The sequence below is a fragment of the Falco punctatus genome (genome assembly GCF_963210335.1).
Source record: "Falco punctatus genome assembly, chromosome: 3".
Classification (NCBI taxonomy): Eukaryota; Metazoa; Chordata; class Aves; order Falconiformes; family Falconidae; genus Falco; species Falco punctatus.
In genome coordinates, this window is record NC_137582.1 from 5,362,888 (window position 1) to 5,378,259 (window position 15,372).

Consider the following 15,372-nt stretch of genomic DNA (forward strand, 5'->3'; position numbering starts at 1 on the left):
TAAAGGTTTGATACAAATTTAAAATTAGAGTGACTTCAAAGTTAAAAATTCTCATTGTAGAACATTATAGAGTTATTGAAAAAATACATTAGGGAGGTAATACAAAAAATTCCTTCTGCTTTCTCAGAGAACAATAAATAACACATGATTCAATAGGCTAGCCTTTTATTATATTACGACTCTGTGAAACATATTAGTTTTCCAGCACACATTAAATTCAGTGTGTGATGTCTGTATTATGAAAGTCTGTGCAAAGCATCTCAGTTGCAAAGTTACAGGGCCAGTTTTGATGGTTGTGTCTAGATATTCTAAAATATGTTCTTTCCCACCTTATTCCCCTTTCCCAGGTTTCCTTTAAATTTCCTATTATGTGATTTGCTGCTTTTTAGAGGAGTTCTTTCCCCTGTCCTTGCTAGCTATTATATTTGAACTGTAGGAATAAACGGAGATTTTTGTCTAAGTGGAAGCACTCATTAAAGATTTCTGTGAGTGTATATTTTGAATGTCACTAGAATAAAACTAGTGTCTATGCACTTAGTATGCTCAGACTTCTGATCTAGCCTGTCTACAGGATAATAATAAAAATAGTAACACTTAAAAAACTACATATCTACTTGAGAGTTGAAACAAGTTAGTTGAGAGGGCTAAGAACTGACGCTTGTTGGACTCCTTAGAAAGTCTAAGGTCCCTATTTTTGTCAGGTGGCTCAATTCATTGTTCCAAATTAAGTTACATGGGAGGTGAAGCTTGGGATTTTATCTTTAGAAATAACTGTGGAAATTAAAATACTACTCAGCTGCTCAAAAAAAAAAAAAAAAAAAAAAAAAAAAAAAAAAAAAAGAGTAGCAGAGACAGAAAGGAACATCAGGATAGTTTGAAAAAGATTTAGTAAAGTTCCAAAAAGTGAGCTCAAGACAGCATTAAACAAGTTGTACTGTGATTATGAAAATGTGGCAACATTGTGGCTTTCTGTGTATTAGTGTTATGATGGCATGCATATATATATATATATATATATATATATATACACTTACTACAACTTCTTGGATTTTTCTCTCATCCTTACTTCAGAAAACACCCCTAGCTGAAAGTGTTCACTAATACAGGATGTATTTGAATTCTGGCATACCAAAGTAAAAAATGGATGTACATGGTTATGGTATCTTGTTTTGCTCCGAAGGTTAGTCTTGGCAAATTACAGACAGCTTCATATGACCAGAAACAAAAATATCTACAGATACTTTACAGATACTTAAAAAAAACCCGAAAAAAAATAATAGGTGAGTGTAAGATTATAAACATAATCACAACATTATACAAGATTGCAAATTATATTCTGATAGAATGAATAAATATTGGAGAGTAAAAGGACACTTGGATAAAGTGCAACATGGCTATTTCACAACTGAAACCTTTTAGATTACTCTGATTTCACTAATAGCAAGTTTTCAAAGGAAAATTGTACTGGGTTTGGCTGGGATACAGTTAATTTTCTTCATAGTAGCTAGTAGAGGGCTAGATTTTGGATTTGTGCTGAAAACAGTGTTGATAACACAGGGATGTTTTTGCTGTTTCTGAGCAGTGCTTACACAGGGCCAAGGGCTTTTCTGCTTCTCACCCCAACCCACCAGCAAGCAGGCTGGGGGTGCACACAAAGCTGGGAGGGGACACAGCTGAGACAGCTGACCCTAACTGACCAAAGGGGTATTCCATACCATATGACGTCATGCTTAGTGTATAATGCTTGGAGGAGAGAGTAATGGGGGGACAATATTCAGAGTGACGTGTTTGTCTTCCCGAGTCCCCGTTACACGTGCTGGAGCCCTGCTGTCCTGGGGATGGCTGAGCTCCTGCCTGCCCATGGGGAGTGGGGAATGAATTCCTTGCTCTGCTTTGCTTGCGTGCGTGGCTTTTGCTTTACCTATTAAACTGTCTTTACCTCAGCTGAGTTTTCTCTTAGTCTTCCAGTTCTGTCCCACATCCCACTGGGGTGGGAGTGAGTGAGGATCTGTGTGGGGCTTAGTTGCTGGCTGGGGTTGAACCGTGACAGTCCTTTTAAAAGAACTGTGGTGGGTTGACCCTGGCTGGATGCCAGGTGCCCAACAAAGCTGCTCTGTCACTCACCTCCTCAGCTGGACAGGGGAGAGAAAACGTAGCGACAGGCTCGTGGGTTGAGGTAAGAACAGGGAGAGATCACTCAGCAATTACTGTCACAGGCAAAACAGACTCGACTTGGGAAAACTAGTTGAATTTGTTCCCAATCAAATCAGAGTAGGATAATGAGAAATAAAACCAACTCTTAAAACACCTTCTCCCCCACCCCTCTGCCTTCCTGGGCTCAACTGTACTCCTGATGTTCTCTACCTCCTCCCCTCCAGCAGTGCAGGGGGATGGGGCATGGGGGCTGTGGTCAGTTCATCACACGTCTCTGCCGCTCCTCAGGGGGAGGCTACTTACACTGTGCCCCTATTCCAGCGGGGAGTCCCTCCCACAGAAGACAGTTATCCACAAACCTCTCCAACATGGGTCCTTCACATGGGCTGCAGGTCTTCATGTACTGCTGCAGTGCGGGTCCCTTCCCTGGGGTGCAGTCTGGGGAACGGACTGCTCCAGTACCTCATGGGGTGACAAGCCCTGCCAGCAAACTTGCTCCAGTGTGGGCTCCTTTCTGTTCACAGGTCATGCTGGGACCCTCCTCCAGCACAGGCTCACAGCATCCCATGGGGTCACAGCCTCCTTTGGGTGCACCCACCTGCTCCAGTGTGGGGTCCTTGCTCCACAGGCTGCAGGTGTATATCTGCTCCACCATTAACTTCCATGGGCTGCAGGGGCACAGCCTGCCTCACCATGGGCTTCACCACAGGCTGCAGGGGAATCTCTGCCCCAGCACCTGGAGCACCTTCCTCCCCCTCCTTTTTCACTGACTTTGGTGTCTGCAGAGTTGTTGCTCCCACACATTCTCATTCCTCTTTCTGACCACAGTTTCCTGACCTGTAATAAATACATGGAGATTTTTTTTGTTTCATATGTTTAGGATTTTTTTAATTGTACCCCTGGTAAACCTAAGAAATTAAAATAAAATCCTAGGCTGATGACAGTCTTCTGTTTTGAACTACTGGTTTGAACCACTTTTTGAATTGCTGGTTTGAACTACTATAAATTAGATAGATTTGTGCAGAATTAAATTGGGCCCAATGCTTTGGTTCCTTTGCTTACAATTTCCAGTTTTACTGGAATAAAACTAAGCATCAGCTCACAGGGGAAAACAGCTCAATGAACAGGTGACAGATGAATTTTTATTTTCTTCGCTATTAGTCATAGGATGGAGCTGGTACTGTGAATGATTACCAGCAGCACTGGTTATGCCTCCAGTGAATGAGGAAATAGGGAAGGATTTCTGATGACCCAATCTACTTTGCAAAGCTTAGAATTTGGGATAGCAAATGGGACAGATTATAAGCTGCTTCATCTACTATTTTTCAGCTGATGATCTGGACTGTATGCTTTGCTATGCTAGCCTCATATTAAGCCCTTCAAAAATTACTAGGTTCACTGAATCCAGGAGGTATTTTTACAAATATAAGTGTTCACCTGCATATATGTAGGTCCAGGATCTAAAGTAATGATAATAAGAAGCTAATAGAAGGCTGGTATCTTTTTAACTCCATTTTAATATGATACATGAATATATTGAAAGAATTATACATTTCCAGCATTTCCATGGAAGTTTTCTGCTGACATGTGGAAAGGTAACAGCCATGGCATACCTATGAGTGGACTTGTCAAAGGGCTTCTCTTCTACTTCAAGAATTTCTGAGGTGCAGCATCAGGAAGATCTATTTGACGATGCATGTACATGATAATTTTGGAAACATATTCCATGTTTGAAATAAAACAAAAACATCTTTCTGGAAAAACTGCATTTTTTCACTGAACATTGTATTACAGTTTTCATTTTCTGTTCCACAGTAATGAACATACATTCATAAGTATCATTGGCCAAGAATAATTTTGCAGCTGGTTTTGTGCAAGATATTGTCTACTAAGACAAATGTGTAAAAGCAGAACTAAGGAAATTTTTTTCCCTATATATAAAAATAGCATGACAGAACAAAAGGCTATAGGATTTGTTCCATGTTCTGCCAGCTGCCACATTAAGAGAAGTGAACTAGAGATTCTATGAAATATTAGTTGTCAGAAAGTAAAATGTAATTGGGTATTAAAAACTCAAGCAAATATTATTAGCTCTGGGACATTTAATAGTCTTAAAGAACCATGAATACTACTTACATAACCAAAGGCAAATTGGGTAGAAGAACTGCAAAAAATGGTTGTTTTCTCACCTGATAATTTGCTCTTGATTAAATTAAAGAGCATTACATGGTTAGTAAAGTTTTTAAAGTGGAAATGGTAAAAGAAAGGGAAGATGCTGGCTATTTTGATGCAAAAGGTAAGAAAAAAACCTGATTGCAGTAAGGTTGTAAGCCCTGATGATGGTGAAGGTAACTGAATACCATACGGTGGCAGAGAAAGGTGGGGAAAACAAATGTATAAGATTGTCAGAAGGATTTAGATGTGTTTTCCAAAAAGAGGCTGGAGACATCACTACTACAGCACTGTGCAAGCCCTTTGCGTTGTCACCACAGCTGCTTATAATTAAAAGGAGGATGATGGGTAGAGATATTGACAATTTTTTTTCCTTCCATCCATTTCTTCATAATCTACTGGAGGAAAAAAATCACACAATATGACTTTTACTGAAACTAAATTAATCTCTGCCTACTTATGATGCTCCAAATGCATGTAAACTGTGTCTATGTGTACTGATCTCTGCATAGTCAGAAAGCAGAAAGCTTAATATCATTTACCTCCCACCAGCAAATCGTATGTAAATTGACTCTGGACAGTTAGCAAGAGTAAGTCTAGGACTAAATGATGGGAAGGTCATATTACTCACTAAATAATTATGTGTTACTATGAAGTTCTATACAAATTAACCAAGGACTTGAGGTAGCATAGGCTACTACTGTAGTGCTCTTGTATTGCATTTACAGGTCAATTAGAAAAAACATAAAATGTTTTAAATTCTACAGTTTGCAGACTTTTTTTTTACAGTCCACAGAATACAAGAAATGCTAGAGAATAACAAATACATAAACAAAACTAAAGAACACCACATGTCAAATGAGGCTTGTTAGCAATTGAACTGCTGTTCTGGTCTGTTTATACTTTCCTGTATCATATGCGTTTAGCATATATAACAATATTTGCTCAGTCCTAGAAGCTTACAGGCAGCTTTTTCTGAATGAGGAAAAAACTTTAGGGAAATAATTTCTTTTTACCATTAAACTAAATCCAGTCACGGTATATATGAGGATTGGAACCTATATCCATACAAGTCAATGCCTGGGACCATTCCTTAGCACTGAGGACAGTTGGCACAAAAATTGGCACAAAATACTATGCACACATGCCATTAGATATCCCAGCATGGCAAACAGATGGCTAGATGCAAAGTGTCTGGTAAGGACAGTCACTTAGCCATACTGACTTCAGAGTGGTGCCAATTTGGAAGAGTGCTAGCTAGTTGAGCTGCAGCAGTCCCAGACACAGTTGTAGCAGTTTCCCAATGCACACATTTAAATTTCAGTCCTGGGATCTCATTTATTTCCTAATGCAGGCAGGTGTGAACTTCCTCTCTCTACCCTGCCTTCCAACTGTCATTAAAGGAGACAAAGCGAACACTGTTTCTTACTATGTATCTAATGCAGTGACTTGCACAGGGGTGTTGCTGATGATGGCATTCCATTGAATGGAAGTTTGCCACTCCCCAAGTAAAATTTCCAGCAGAATCTAGCAAGTTTTTTGTCAGGTGAACTGGATGATTGTAAGGCCTCCTAAAAATTGCAGTGCTAATCCTAAGATTATTAAACCCTTCTATAAAACTGATCTTTCAAAGCAGTTAAGCAGGGACAAAAAAACTCCAGGGGAAAAAAAAAAAAAAAAAAAAAAAAAGTACTCTTATTTGAGTTTAAACAAGTGTCTTTTGGGATGACAGCCTAGAAGGCATATGCATAGAAGGACAGAGTGAGACTTGCAGTGGAATTCTTAATTTAAACTTTCATTTACAGGAAGAAATCGCAATTTTAGCAAGCCTTTAACATGTGTTTTCCTACTAAGTTATTAATTTTGCAGTATAGTAAAGGCTTGCTTCTGTTAGACAGAAAGTAACTGAATAAATAAGTTAGATATTTTTCTTTAAGTCCTGAGCATTCATGTCGCATAACTTGTTTAATTATAATAACTTTTTTTTATCCCCTTTGAAGTAATTGGTAAAATATTCTTGCAAGATTTGAAAGAGAAGAAACATAAGGTTTGAATTTTTCAGCAGAGAAGGGTCTTATTAATTTTCTCTTGGTACAATAATTGTAAAAATACAATTCTGTTTCATCTTTAATACAAGGTAGAGAAGTGGAAAGCAAATTTTCTGCCTTAGCAAAGAGATTACTAATAATGAAATTACTGTCTTGCAAATATCAATTTTCTCTTTAGGAATGTGCTAACACATTGTTTCAGACCCCTATAATGTAACACACCAGAAGGAAGAAAGTATGGTTGTCATTTGAATTTCTGCTGCAACTCATCATATTACATGAAACGCAGGTGAAAAGCTTCATGTAGGCAAATGGCACGACACTAATAGCAGCAGCATCTCCCCAAATCTATTTGCTTTGGAAAAATCATTAATTAATACCTGATACCTAAAAGAATGATCTGTTTTGGTCTGTGAATAACCCCTTACCTTCCTGTCTTCTTCCAAAATCTTCCCAAATGCTATTGTGCTTCTCCTGCTAGATGTAGAAAGGTTGTGAGAGATGAAGATGCCATCTAAAGACATCATACTCCCTTTTTCTATGCCCTCTATTTCTAAGGGGAGCAAAGAGGATGTGGTAGGCTTTTTGAGGTAAAATTAGGTGACAGCTCAAGGTGTCCAGTACATTCATTAGAGAACTGCATATACCATAGGTTTTCCTTTTTTCCATTTTCCATTTCCATATACCATAGGATCTACAATTGTCTACTCTGAATTTTGACTCTATGGGCAAAGAGAGATCAGTGGGACATGGAAGAAACATGTCAATGGAACCAGCTCTGCTCCCTTAAATTCTCTTCACACTCCCAGATCACAGCTGAAAGAGGGTATACATTAACAGACCCTCAGAGATATTCACTGTCAACCTCTTCTCTAAGCATCAACTATGACATTCATATTCTCCAGAGCCCAGAATAGTCCTGTGAGGCTAGGAAAGACATGATCTGAACAAAGAAAAGGAACTCTTGGCTTTTGCCATAAGAAAAAAAAGACATGTAGAGTAATGGGCACAAGAGGAGAAACATCATGCGCAAGAAATATTTAGAAACTTTCTGAAGAGAAAAATGTTCATTCATATTGGGTCATAACAAGTAAAGAAAAATACCACCTTTATTATTGTTCTTTTTGAATCAGTCTTTACAAATGCCTTGAAAATTGTTTTCTTCACAACTATTTTAGCATTCATAGATTATTCTTATTTTTTCTTAGTAGTGATTAGCCACAACAAATTATTTTTGTAACATGCCTCTTTCATTACTTTTCTGAGACCAGAGATGCAGCCTTTCGCTAGTCTTTAGTTAGGCTTCAATGCCACAAGCTACCCATTTTTCTGCCACACTTTCTAAGTGTTGAAATCAAATAAGCTGAAGTTTCCCTAAAACATTTCTCAGAAATAATTTGCTGTTTATAATGGAAAAATGAATCTTTGCATGTCCTCTGAAGTGCATTTCAGACTTTCCCAAATAATTCTTCCAGCAGAAGAAATTCAGCTACTTGATGGAATGACATTTTGATATCTTATATATTACAATTGTGCAAGGAGAGCATAAAAATGGTTTTAGAAATCATATTAGCACTATAACCATGTGTGGATGCAAAAGAAAGGCTAATTTATTTTTAACCACATTCTTTTTTGATGTGAAAATGGTACAAGTTGTATCCTTTATGATCAGATGCATCTACACTAAGTTATTTAAAAAGGAAGGGGTGTACAGACATGATCCTCCTTACAAAACTGAGGATAGTTTTCTTTTTTTCTTATGACATACTAAGCGCTTATTCTAGATCACCACAAAACCTGCTAGGACTGTAGAAATATGACTAGTAGGAGTCAGGTTTGTCCACTTGTGGAAGACTTCCTACTACATATACATCAGGATTTTCACCACTGTCTGTTCTATGTCATCTACATTAATCCTCTTAGAACAGTGACATGTGAGCTTACTTACTATTTCTACTCTGACGTCAAAGGCAGATTGGTTAACATCATGCCAATTCACATTTTATGCTGCATTGCCAATAAATCTGACTTCAGACATTGGATGAAATGAGCTACAAAGTCCCATGGAGGCTCAGAGATATTTTTTTACAGAAATATACATTTTATTTTATCATTTTTTTCTTAGGTTCTGCTGTAGAAAAAAAGCCGATCAATACTGATACCTTGAGATGTCACCATTTTTATTTTATAAGTCTAATTTCATCCAGAATTAGTTTTTTCTCTTATTATTAGCATACCAACATTTTTTTAATTATTTTTATGAATATGTTTAAAGCCACAGTAGTGCAGTGACAGCAGAATGCTGCTGAAGTTGCTGTGTTTCTGAATCAGAGAGCTACTGGCCGTGAAATATTCCAACTTCTTCTACAAGTTGTCAAGTTCTTTAATAGCATATATATTAAATATTTTCAGCTATTTCACTAAGCTGCTATGAAAAAAACACCCTTGGCATTTTCTCCAAATAATATAGTTATTGTGTGAGAAAATGCGACAGTTATGGTAGTGGAAGTAGGGCTGCACAATTAAATCTAACACTCAAAAATCTGAAAATAATTAGATGAACAGAACAGAAGAAAAGTGAAGGTATAACAGATAGGTGAAATGGTGCACAACTTGGTCTAGGTTTAAAAAAGCTAATTATGTTAAAATAATCCTGTGTCAGTAAATGAACTCGTGGCTTTAACAATACCCATGTAGTGGAAACAGATTTCAGAAAGCATAGCCTCATTAGTAAATGTAGACAGATGGCCCTTCTATTTACCGTTGTTTCTTCCTCTGACTCCCCAAACAGCCTGAGGAAACTGCATTTACCAAGATCTCCTCAGATGGCTTTGGCAAGCAGAGCACTGCCCATCAGTATCGGAATCACAGCCCTCTCTTTCATATCATATTTTGAGCACATCCAGTAATCTGACCTGTTGCAGGCACCAGCCAAGTGGAAATGACAGTGAATGACAGTAACAGACCAAATAAGATGGCTGCCAGGAGTGCAGAGAGACCCAGGGACCTCAATCAACTGAACCACAAATCCATTAAATGATTTAATTTTGTGTAGCCAATTGTGGGGCAATGTTTACGGCAGGAAAGAGAAATATACGCACAAAAAAATAGAAGTACGTATAGGAATAAACTGTCTGAGAAATAAAAGTACTCTGAGAGGTTAATCTTACACGCCCAATTATTCCCTTTTTTGGAAGATGCTACAAACTTTACATGCACATGGAATAAACTGTTCTGTAATATGACCTTACATTTTAGAAAATGATTCACATATGAATCATTGGTTTTGACTGCTAATGCAGAAAGGTAAGAAGCCACCATGTTCCATGAAAATAGGATTGTCAACTTGATTTTTGTTTGAAGTCGTTTTCCTATCACTTTCATTTTCTGGCTGGCATTGCAGTTGCTGAAATGCAGATAGAATATATTTTAATCTGAATTAATGTTACAGCTTTATTCATGTATACTAATTTGTTCCAGGCTCAGCTTTACATCTCAGGTGAAACTTAAAAGCAAAACTGGTGTAAACGAATATGGCACAATATCATACCTGTGCTTTTAGATATTATAAAATTTTATTTCTTTTCATCCTTTCTATCAAAGGTTAGTTTGGCTCGTTCTGTACTAACTATTTAAACTGCAGTTAAATCTAGTTAAAAAAACCAAATTCCCAGGATATGCCTACACTGTGCTTTCTGAGCATCTCATAAGGAGATAAGGTGAAGATCTATTGTCTCCCTCTTTGCTGTGTCAATAGCGTGGTTTTAATACACGATCAACTTAGGCATTAACTCATGGCAAACAAATGTGTTAAATATCAGTTATGATTTGGCACTATTCTTTCAACCACATAAACAGTTTGTAGCTGGAAAAAAATGTTTATAAACCATACATAACATTTAGGAAGGTCATTTTACTTTTGGGTTTTTTTGGGGCAGAAGGGAGGGTGTTTGGGTTTTGTTGGGGTTTTTTTGTGGTTTTGTTTTTTTTTTTTTTTTTTTTTACATTTATTGTATCTGCTTAGGAAGCAAGATATTTTTGTTTAATTAACAAAAGCCAGATATGTCTAGTTGAAAATAAATTCAACACATTACTTTTTTATAATTTTTCAAGTTATAAGAAAACCCAGATCAAATACACATGTAGTGTAGCTGCAATGCAACTGATAGGACTCTATAGAACACTCCAGACAACAGTATATTTTAAGGCTAGAGACACGCATCAAATGAAGTTTGAACAAAGCCTCTGTAAAGCTACACAACTGTGTGATCACACTGTGTAACATGTGCTTTTGCTAATAAGCAGCACCTTCCTCCCATTGTAAACCCAAGACTATGTTAGATTATTGGATTTTCTCTTCTGAATAACAAAAGTAGATAATTTTGTCCAAGAAACCAGGCCTTTAGAGAAGGAATTTGCAGGGAGTGGATTTCTTTGTAGCAGTTTTTTTCTTTTACACTACTTTATTCTGTGAGAGAATTTTAATTTTTAGCAGGCAGCTCAACCCCCCCCGACCGCTATAGGAAAATACCATTTTGTTTTAAGTTCATCAAATTTTTAACTGTCAGTAAAAGGGCTCTCAGTCAGCCTTTCTTACCTTTTAAAAGAAATTGCATGTCACTGTGATACATCAAATGGCATTCTGTGCTGCATTTTCAGAATATGCCACTAAATCAAAAGATATGTTTCTAATAGATACATTTCTAATGTTTTGAATGAAGGCCAAAACTATCCTTCTGGGTATATTGAATTGGATTCATGAATGTGCTGCATGAATATTAGTCTATGCTCATTTAGAGGCTTGAGATGAGCACCAGAGTATGGTTCTAGGGGTAAAACTGCAAAATCAAATACACACTTACTTGCATTTGATGAACATTTATTCGATCCTTTGTACAGAGCCATGGGCAGATATGCTGGTTGCAAGGCTTTTCTTCCACTGTCTCCTGCAATGCCAGTAATACTAAAAGGCAGCTGGAGCTCAAATAATTCTTACAGCACTGTGGGTATATAACACAGTCCTGCACCTTGAAATGGGATATGAAGATGACAGATCGGAAGCATGCTGGGTTTCGGCTCAGTCCTTGGCATGACCTCTAGTGCAAACACAAGCAAAAGAACATAGGAGGATAAAAGGAGTTCTTTTTCTCACATATTCTAGCTGTCCAATATAGCTGAATATACTGTCTCACATACCTTTAAAATTTATCTGAGTATATACAGTTACACACACTCAGATATTAATTTATTTTACCCTCACTGAAAGCTTTGTACTAGTCTAAGGGGAAGCTTTGCATTGTTAAAAAAAAAAGGAAAAACTACCAAGATAAACTGAGATTTTTTTTTCAGGAGAATCTTATGGAAGTTTATTACTCTTTTCCCAAAGAAAATTTGGAAATTTTAATTACGTAGGGTAGTTCAAATAGAGCCAACAAAACTGCTCAGTCTCAGAGCCAGAGAACTGTAATTGCTGCTGTTTTACTTGCTTCTAATATGTTGCAAATACTGGCCTATTTCAACAAGCAATGTGAAGTGTATCATTAGATGCAGAAATACTTCTGTTCATGGATTTATCTTTTTCAAGACCAGATTTGCCTGTGTCTCTGCCTGTAGATTTTTTCTTTTTCTGGAACTATAAATTAAGTCCTCCGAATGACCATTTACACTTTGATTCATACTACTCGATATAAACATGTAATTTTATAATTAATTCTGAACTAATTAACAGTAATTAGCTGTGTCATTTAGAGTATATTACTTGTCAGTCAAATATATTTTAATTAAATTTTGATAGCATTTCTGGCTCAAATTAACAGAACATCAAAACCTTGCTACCATTTTTGTGGATGTTATTCTAACATATGTGAGGAAGGTACTATATGCATATTTATGGAAGAACATTTCCAACTGTGCTACTAATACTATAGTGGCTTAAATCAAGAAAAATGCATTATCCTCATGTAGCTAAATCATAATGAGTTGAACTAGAAATATAATACCTAGTGAGGAAAATAGAGATATAAACTACTTTATGAAATCCTAAACCAGAATTAGAAAATATAATTCTGTTTTCCCTTTTTTATATATAACTTTTATGATACTACTGATTTTGTAGCTCATAAATCATTGCTTAATAGTATCTTCAAATTAAAGTTTTTGTAGATGATTTTAAATTTTTGGTCCAGGCTGAGTGATGCAGTTGTACTTGGCTTCAAAGGATATTTTTCCAGCCTGTGAATGTTACCAAGATCAAGCTGATAATCTGATCCTTTCCATGTTATTGTTAGAGATGAAGCTTCATTAGAATTATGAATAGATGAGAAATACAGCAATGAACAACTGAAAATGTATAGTTATTCTAGATTTATACCAGCTCTTGTATACCTGTGTAGTTAAATGCTGTTAGCTAATATTCTGACTCCGCATCTAAAAATAAAGCACCTCTCCAACAGATAAGTAAGTACAATCAACTTTTTTCAAAGACAGGGATTCTAAGAAAGTGAATCCCTTTCCAAGAAACAGTAGCACAGCTATGGGGCAGAAGGCCACAGAAACCTCCTTCCTAGTGTGGACTGACTCGATGAGAGTCACCTACCATTCCTTTCCATCACTGTTTGTGAAAAACGATGCTGTGAAGGAAGAAAAGAGAATAGGAAGTGATTCCTGGGTCTGGAATCCATGCTCTAAGAGGGGCAGAAATGGAATGGATTGAAGATGGGTCAAATTTAAGGTAAAAATGTTGCTGTTTTATGGACTCAACAGCAAACTTTGCATGGAACTACACTGCTAAGAACACTTGAGAGGACAGATGGTAAAATGAAAACAAGAAATACATCCCAAGAGGCAGCCCAGGTCTCTGGCCATGTGGGGCTTTTTGAATGTGAACCTGTGGTCGCCTTTATAAGTAAGAGGGCATTTTATCCTCCAGACCAAGCAAAATATTCTCTACATGAGAGTGCACTTTTTTTCTGGACTTTTCCTCTCCCACAATCTTTTCAGCATTTTTTATGAAAGAAGAATGATCCAGTTTCTGGCCATTAAGTCATTCATGAACATTAGGTAATTAGAAAAATTATGAAGGAAATCCCCTTTCAGAGAAGAAAAAACAGTGACTTAGCAGATAAACAGATTTGCAAGTCTCTTCCTAAGATCATTCAGTGTGATGTTACCTCTCAAAGCTGAATTATTGTTTTTTTGTTTGTTTGTTTTTTATTATCTTTTTCTGCAGAAAGGGAATCTCCTGGGTTATGGTTCTGCCTCTGAGGAGTCTAAAACACTCCAGAGACTTAGATGGAGCTAAATGCTTTATTGCTAGTTTTGTCTGAAACCACAAGAGCAAAATAACGCACCATCCTCTAATTTCAACACTGACAAGAAATGCCAGTGCTTCTCTTCAGAGATTTGCTACCAGGAACATGTCCATAAAAATGTGAAATCAGATCTTGAAGGCTGAACGTGACCTTGGAATGTAATTGGAAAAAGCTGTACAGATTCTGGGAGAAAGGTATTTGCAGAAGTAAAATTACACTTTTGTTGAAACCTCTAAGTATTTTTTTTCCTGTAGACTCATACTAAAAGACTGACTCTTTGAAAGCATATTCTTGAACCCCTTCCTCATTCCTTTCCCATGTTTTGAATGAAAGCTTTGTTTAAATATTAAAGTAAATTAAAAAAGAAGTGGCTCAGGAAAAAAATAATTTAAAAAAAATGTTTATTGTTAGTATACAGCCATCCAGAAAAAAAGGGAAAAAAAAGTGTCAACCAATTATTTTTTCTTCCCAAACATACCTCATAAATTTATTTAAAAAGCAGTAATAATTCCTTAGAAAAAAGGCCAGTACAACAATGTGAAAACCAAAGAGACCAGGATACATATAGGTTATCATAATGTGTCAGGCTTTTTGCACATTTCTTCCATACAAAATACCTGGTTTTCTGAGCTTGCAAATGAAAACATCTTAGGGCTTTAGCTCACATTTACTTAGCATACAGTTCTAATAATACAGATGGCACTGCATGAACTGTTTTTTATTATTTTTCTCCCTTTAATTTGTCCTCATGTTGATAAAAACTTTAAAATGAAACACATGCCCACAGCACCATATGAAGTACAGAGGCTCATCTTAAGCTACCCATCTCCTCCGCCAACAGAGAGAGTAGCATGAATGGACACTGCTTTCCAGGAGCACCTGTCTTCAGTACAGAACATCTTCCTAGTGTACTGTCTCACTCATACTTCATTTCCTGTTTTTTTTTTTTTAATTTTATATCTTCAAGCTAAAAATTATAATAGAATAAGCTAACACAGTGCCCACAATTTTTTAATAAAACAACTGAATATCTAAACAATTGTTTCTACGTGTAATTAAGTGGTTAGATACGTAGCCCATCTGCATAAGCTTAATCACTGCTTCTGGGTTTTGCTTCATTAAAACTTGAGTACCTTTATACATTGATGGATTGAGATGTTTGGTTTAAGACCAGTCCATGGAAAACATGCTTTTCTCACTTACTGTCTCAATTTAGAAGAACTTGGATGACTCTGCACTTCCAAATGTGGGAAGGGGAGCCACTGTTACATTGCTGAACTTGCACTGATTTTCTTCTTTCATTCTTCTTAGCCCTATGCTGGAGACTACACAAAGGAGAAGAAAGATTACTAATGAAGGAACCTCTGCAGTCTGTTAACTAACATGACCAATAAGCTAAAAAATAATGGTGTGCAGGAAATGGCAACTAATGGCAGCTAAGCATGTCTCCTCACTCAGGCAATGCTGTGTCAGGGATAGATGAGCTGGCTAGAGAGAGGGCACAGATCCACAATTTGGTGCAGTGTGGAGGTAGGGCTCTCTAAGGAACAAGGTTAAAGCTGGGTTAATTGTGCCTGCCCCTTAGAAGGACTAGCAAATGTGGGTAAAGCGTGAGCCTAATACAGCTTTCAGATCAGGAGCTAACAGCCAAAGCTAAGTAAAGGTATTGCTGCACACTACTGTGTTCA

At 36.9% G+C, this 15,372-nt stretch overlaps 1 long non-coding RNA gene across 1 annotated transcript in view; it reads right to left on the minus strand.

Moving 5' to 3' along the window:
• The window catches only part of LOC308059854, a 52,903-nt gene extending 37,867 nt beyond the window's left edge, over positions 1–15,036 (minus strand). Inside the window, exon 1 of the long non-coding RNA XR_013926461.1 lies at positions 1–15,036. This exon is cut by the window's left edge and continues 25,277 nt beyond it. This is a non-coding gene — a long non-coding RNA (uncharacterized lncRNA).
• Between the last annotated feature and the right edge of the window lie 336 nt (positions 15,037–15,372).